At 37.0% G+C, this 5,879-nt stretch overlaps 1 pseudogene; it reads left to right on the top strand.

Annotated features, from left to right (window-relative positions):
• The first annotated feature begins 3,824 nt into the window (after positions 1-3,824).
• Positions 3,825-4,179, top strand: LOC122751506 (annotated as a pseudogene).
• Positions 4,180-5,879: the final 1,700 nt, after the last annotated feature.

Here is a 5,879-nt window from a genome sequence, read left to right as displayed (position 1 = left end):
GTATAATCCTTAGTTGTGTATTTACTCAATCTTGTTTCTTATACTTTCCCCAAAAAACTTCATACCCTACACCATTTTTATTACATTTTTTTACCTTTTCTCCTTTTCCTTTAGTCCCCTCTACCAACCATCATTCTAAGCTTAAAGTTATTTTGCTTAGAATTAATCCCTTTCTGAATGTACATGAATTTTTATTTCTCTGTTTTTATAATGAACCCTGTGTGTTCTTACTTTTGGGGGGGTAATTTGGATGAAAATGAAATTCAAGTGATGCCCATTCCCCCTACCCCTTCCTTCTTTGTATAAACTTTAATGTAATTATGCCAGATAATATGTTCCTCTAGCCTTTCCCCAATCCTTTTCACCCTTTGAATATTCATTTACCTTCCTCTTTTAAGATCACCTAAACATAAAAAAAATCACTGTCTGGAATTCCATTTTATTCAACTCCCTCTGTGACCCATCTGACATTATTCTTCTAAAATTATACTCATATCACTACCTCCTCTTATCCACGTGTTAAATTATAATAAGTTAATTGTTTTAAAATTCCTTCTGATATATTGAATTGTGTTTGCATTTTTTATGATTCTTTTGACTTGATTTTTATTTCCAATTCTATTCAACTCTAGCTTTTTCATCAAAACTTTTTGTAAGTCCACTATTTTACTAAAAGTCCATTTATTTCCCCTGTAGAAATATATTTAGTTTTGTAGATAAGGGATTCTTACATGTAAAGCTATTATCTTTTGCCTTTTAAAATATTGTGATCCATGATTTCAACCCTTTTATGGTGGTAATTGCTAAATATTGTATGACCCTGACTGTAGTCCCTTCTTGAATTCTTTAGATTTTTCTAGTACTTTCCTTGGCATTTATATTTTTTCCCCCAAGGGAGTTATTAGTAATTATTTCTATTAGGACTTTGACCTCTTGTGCTAATATTCTGGGCACATGTCTTTGATGAGTTCATAAAATATACTGTCTAGGCTTCTTTTTTTGGTCATGGATTTCAGGTAATTTAATTATACTTTAATTATGTCACTTTGAACTTGTTCTAGATTCATTCTTTTTTACACTAGATGCATTATTCCCCTAAATTAAAAAAATATATTTAAAAGATTTCTTGTTATATTGTAGAGTCATCATTAACTTGTTTATTTTAATATTGAAGGAAACTGTGATGTGAGTAACTTTTTAATATTCTTGTACTAAGCTATTAATTAACTATTTTGTGGGGCAACGAGGGTTAAGTTACTAGCCCAGGGTTACACAGCTAGTAAGTGTCAAGTGTCTTAGGCTGGATTTGAAATCAGGTCCTCCTGAATCCAGAGCCATTGCTTTATCCAGGGTGCCAACTTGCTGCCCCTTAATTAACTTTTGATAACTTTCCAGGAAATCTCTAATTATTTTCATGTTTTTGTCTAGTACTCTCTTTGATATTTTAAACTTAAAAAAATATTCCTTCATTTCTTCTGGAATTGGGAATTGATTTTACAAACATACTGTCTTTTTTAAATGTTTGTTTGTAGGTGTTTGGGGGTTACTTGTCTGAGTTTCTGTGTTAGGCATCCCAGGAATGAAAATAGCTCTTTGCCTTTGTATATTCTTTTGCACATTATTTTAGTCTTACACCCTGAATTGAGACTGTTTTATTGCCAGCCTCTATGTGCTTCTGGCAGTACTATCATGGCCTTTTATGGTCTGGACAGGTCTTATGTTGGATCCTTTCACTAAGTGTGTATATTGATTGCTATTTTCATCAATAGTAACAGTGCTAGCTTGGACTGGAAAGTGCATGCAGATTTGTCATTTCTGACACTATTTTTAGAAGATCATGATGCACTCTTTTATTGATTATTACATGAATTTGCTTCTATCTTTCATACTTTAAAAAGTTGCTTCATGAATTTGATATGGATTTCTATAAATTCCATATGACTCTCTTCAGATAAATTCCATTTTTCCTGCTCACAGGGATTTTGTATCTTTAGCTATGTGAGAATTGGAATGATATCCTCTGCTGGGAAAGATATTTCAAGGAAGCTCCACCATGAGGAGAAAGCATGTGATTTAGAAACCATGTCACTTTAGATTCTGGAAGTTACATCTATAGAACCGCCCGTGGGACCTGTCAATCAGAGCTACCAACCAATTAGCTTGGAGCTGTGTGTGTGGATGGCTCTGTTTCTCAGTTTCACAAGAGTCCTCTGGGAGAAGCTGAGGAGCTAGCGGGTCTTTTGGGTCCTGATTTGTGCAGATACTTTAGCCACATGTTTCTCTTTACTAAACCCTAATATACTTTAATAAATACTTAATGCCCAAAGATTGGTGGTATATGGTTTCTAATTTAAGGTGACCACTCATTAGATTTTAGACATCATAGCTAGAATTTTAGCCCCTTACAGCTACAAAATTTTGTAGCTTTTAATTTCATTCTTTTGCATAATCCATTCTTCCTGGTCTGACTTCCCCTAAAATGTTTTGATTCTAATACTATTACCTGCAATGTACTCTAATGATAAAATCATTTCTCTTTCTTTCTTCTTTGATCTTTAAGTAGTTATACTGTCTCGTGCAACCCTACTCTTGCTATTATATATCAATGTTTTGCCTTTTAAGTAAACAATCTTGGACCTCCTCTAACTTCAACATTCCCTAATTTCTTTAGAATTCTAATTTCTTTAGAATACCAGCCATCTTGGTGGAGGAAAGGCAGTGACTTGCCTAAACTCTCCCCAATACCCCTCCAAATACCTTCAAATAATGCCATGAGATGATTCCTGGAGGAGCAGAACCCACAAAAGGACACGGTGAAATCATTTTCCAGCTAACTACAACTTAGAAGGTCGGCAGGAAAGATCTGTTGTACAGGGGTGAGAGTTGAATGTAGCCCAACGCATGACACAACAGCACAGAACCAGCCCAAGCAAACCAGGAGCAGGCATCAGAAGCCTCTGAATCAGCAGGGATAGCAACTACTTCTGGAACTCAGCCCACAGATGGTAAAGGTGTTGAACATTTGGCCAGAAGGAGAATACAGGGGTCTCTTTGCTAGCACTGAGTCAGGACCCTGTTGTTTTGTCCATACTCAGATCCAGGTCACAGTCTTGGGTGGCATGGCAGTCAAAGGGCAGGGGAGGAGCAAAAGTACACAAGAGCTTGTGGCCACAGTGGAGCAGCAATCTATTCATAGTTCTAGAGCAGAAAAACAGGCCTATGGTTGCTTGCAGACCATAGGACAGGCCAGGAGAATAGTAAAGATACCTCTCCTTAAATCATAACACCTTGGAAGAATTAGGGAGTTACAAATTCTCAGAAAATGGCTGCTCAAACTCCTTGAAGTTGGGACAGTGGGCCTTCTACCCTGGAAGCAGTGTACCAATTAAACAAAGAGTTAGGGGCAGCTGGGTGCTACAGTGGATAGAACACTGACCTTGGATTCAGTAGGACCTGAGTTCAAATCTGGTCTGAGACCCTTGACACTTACTAGCTATGTGATCATGGGCAAGTCACTTAACCCCAATCGAGCAACCAAAAAAACAAAACAAAACAAAACAACAACAACAATAACAACAACAAAACAAAGAGTTAAAAGTCAAGAAATAGGATTGGAAAATGAAGAAACAGAAAAAAAAAAGCTGACCCTAGAAAGTTTATATGGTGACAAGGAAGATCAAAATATACCCTCAGAAGATAATGAACTCATTGCAGCCTTGATGCCACTGTGGTTGGACTCACAGTGGGCCCCACTGCTCCCGCAGATCCTGCAGCGCCAGGTCACAACCTCCTGACCAGAGCCGAGTAGAGCCTAGACCGCTGACATGTGCTATGTGACTGCCTACCGCCTCGCTGTCCTCCACAGCAATGATTTACCCCAACTCCAAGGACTTGAAGAAGATTCTAGACAACATGGGCATCGAGACCAACGCGGAAGAAGATCATTGCCTGAAGAAGATCATTGGCGAGCTGAGCGGCAAGAATACTGAGGTTGTGATTGCACAGGGGAGCAGTAAGGTGGCCTCCATGCCCTCCAGTAGTGCCATCGCTATTGTTGCCAGTACTGGCTCTGCTGCCCCAGCTGCTGCTGGTGCTGCCCCTGCTGCTGCAGAGAAGAAGGAAGAAAAGAAGGAGTCAGAAGAGTCCAGTGATGACATGGGCTTTGGTCTCTTTGACTGAACAACCACACTGATCCTGGAGTGAATAAACCTTTTATTTAAGAAAAAAAAAAAGATAACAAAGTCAAATCTCCTACATCCAAGAAAAATATGAATTGGTATCAGGCCACAAAAACACTATTATTTTATTAAATATAAGAACTCTATATTTAATTTGAATGTCATAATATGTTAGAAAACTATTAAATATTCAACAAGGTATATTGTGATTTAAAATGGATTACAAAAATAAGGCCCTTTGGGGGGAAAGTAGCAAGAACTTTTAAAATTGTTCTTATATGTGAAGTTTTTAGGATTTTCTATGCATTCAGAGTTATAAGATCCTATCATCCCTGCTGATCACATGTTGTAAAATGTTAAAGTAATGAAGTTTAACAACCTAGGGCCTCTCCCAGTCAAAGTGGGGGGACTCACAAGTTTGCTTATAGTAAAAAAAAGTGAGTATTATTTGACAGATTATTTGGCTGTCACGAAAATTATGAATTTGTAACTGTTAATAGTGTGTGTTGAAGGCACATCTTTCAGCCAACTTAGTAACAATAGGTTAAGTTCAAAGATTTCTTTTGGGCAGGGGAGGCGGTAGAGAGCCAAAGATTAACTGGCAGGCAGTATAGATTGGAGGCTTAGTGGAGTCAGCATTTTCTGGTGTTTTGAGTAAACTAGCATGTAGTCAGCATATTTGTAAAACTCCAGAATGTGTTCATTATTTTTACATGAAGGGTAAAATGAGATGTACTTATTAACTCATTATTAACAGTTATTGTTACATGAGGAATAAAAATAATAAGCTAATCCTAAGCTGTGTTTAGGCAAATTCTGCTATTTGAGGAAAAACTCTTGGGACTGTACTCTGACATTACTCTGTTTTCATTTCAGGTATGATTATCTGAATTGTTACTGATTCAGTAGTTGACCATTCAAGGCAAATGTCATGTGCTACCCAAAGGGAGAGAACAGTTATAGAAAGCTGTTACATACAGGTGGAAATCTGTCTCAGAAATTTGAGGGGATGATCTTATATAGGTTAAGTTAGAACCGTCTTGACTCTTTCCCATTGTGCTATTTCCTGTCTGACCAGGGAAATTTCCCAACCCATTAAATTCTGAGCCTGGGTTTGATTTCCTGTGAATAATGTAGAACTTTGCTATGTGATTGGCTGTTAACTATGACTCTTGCCTGGAATCAAACAGAGCTAAGAAAGATGTTTTTGTTTCCCTTGCATCAGGTTAGTCTGTGCCTTTGGAGGGTTAATCTTGGTATTTTCATAGCCATGTCCCTCCTTTTTCTTTTCATAACAAATTTCTATAATCATGGTAGTTGAACAGTGAAAATTTTATTGTTGCAGTACTAAATATATTAATTGACATCAGTACTAAAACATCTGAATTATAATTATAGGATGCAAAATTATGAAAGTTCTTACAATTTTTAATCCAAATTTGTGGCCAACACCATATCCTAAGCAACTAAGTAATTGACTTAAGCTTGCCATCCACTAACTAATAATAAAATAGTCATGTACAATATTAAGTTATACATACATACATAAAATGCATACACACATATGTGTGTGTAACTCCTTTAGAAATGTGCCACTACCTGCAGTTTGCAAGATAACTGTCAGGCTGCCAGTTCCATGTGATAAGCAAACAGTACACGAAGTCAATGCTTGGGATGGCAAATGAGAAGTAAATATACCCT

The sequence above is a fragment of the Dromiciops gliroides genome, chromosome 3, assembly GCF_019393635.1.
Source record: "Dromiciops gliroides isolate mDroGli1 chromosome 3, mDroGli1.pri, whole genome shotgun sequence".
Taxonomy (NCBI): domain Eukaryota; kingdom Metazoa; phylum Chordata; class Mammalia; order Microbiotheria; family Microbiotheriidae; genus Dromiciops; species Dromiciops gliroides.
This window is presented reverse-complemented; position numbering and strand designations above follow the sequence as displayed.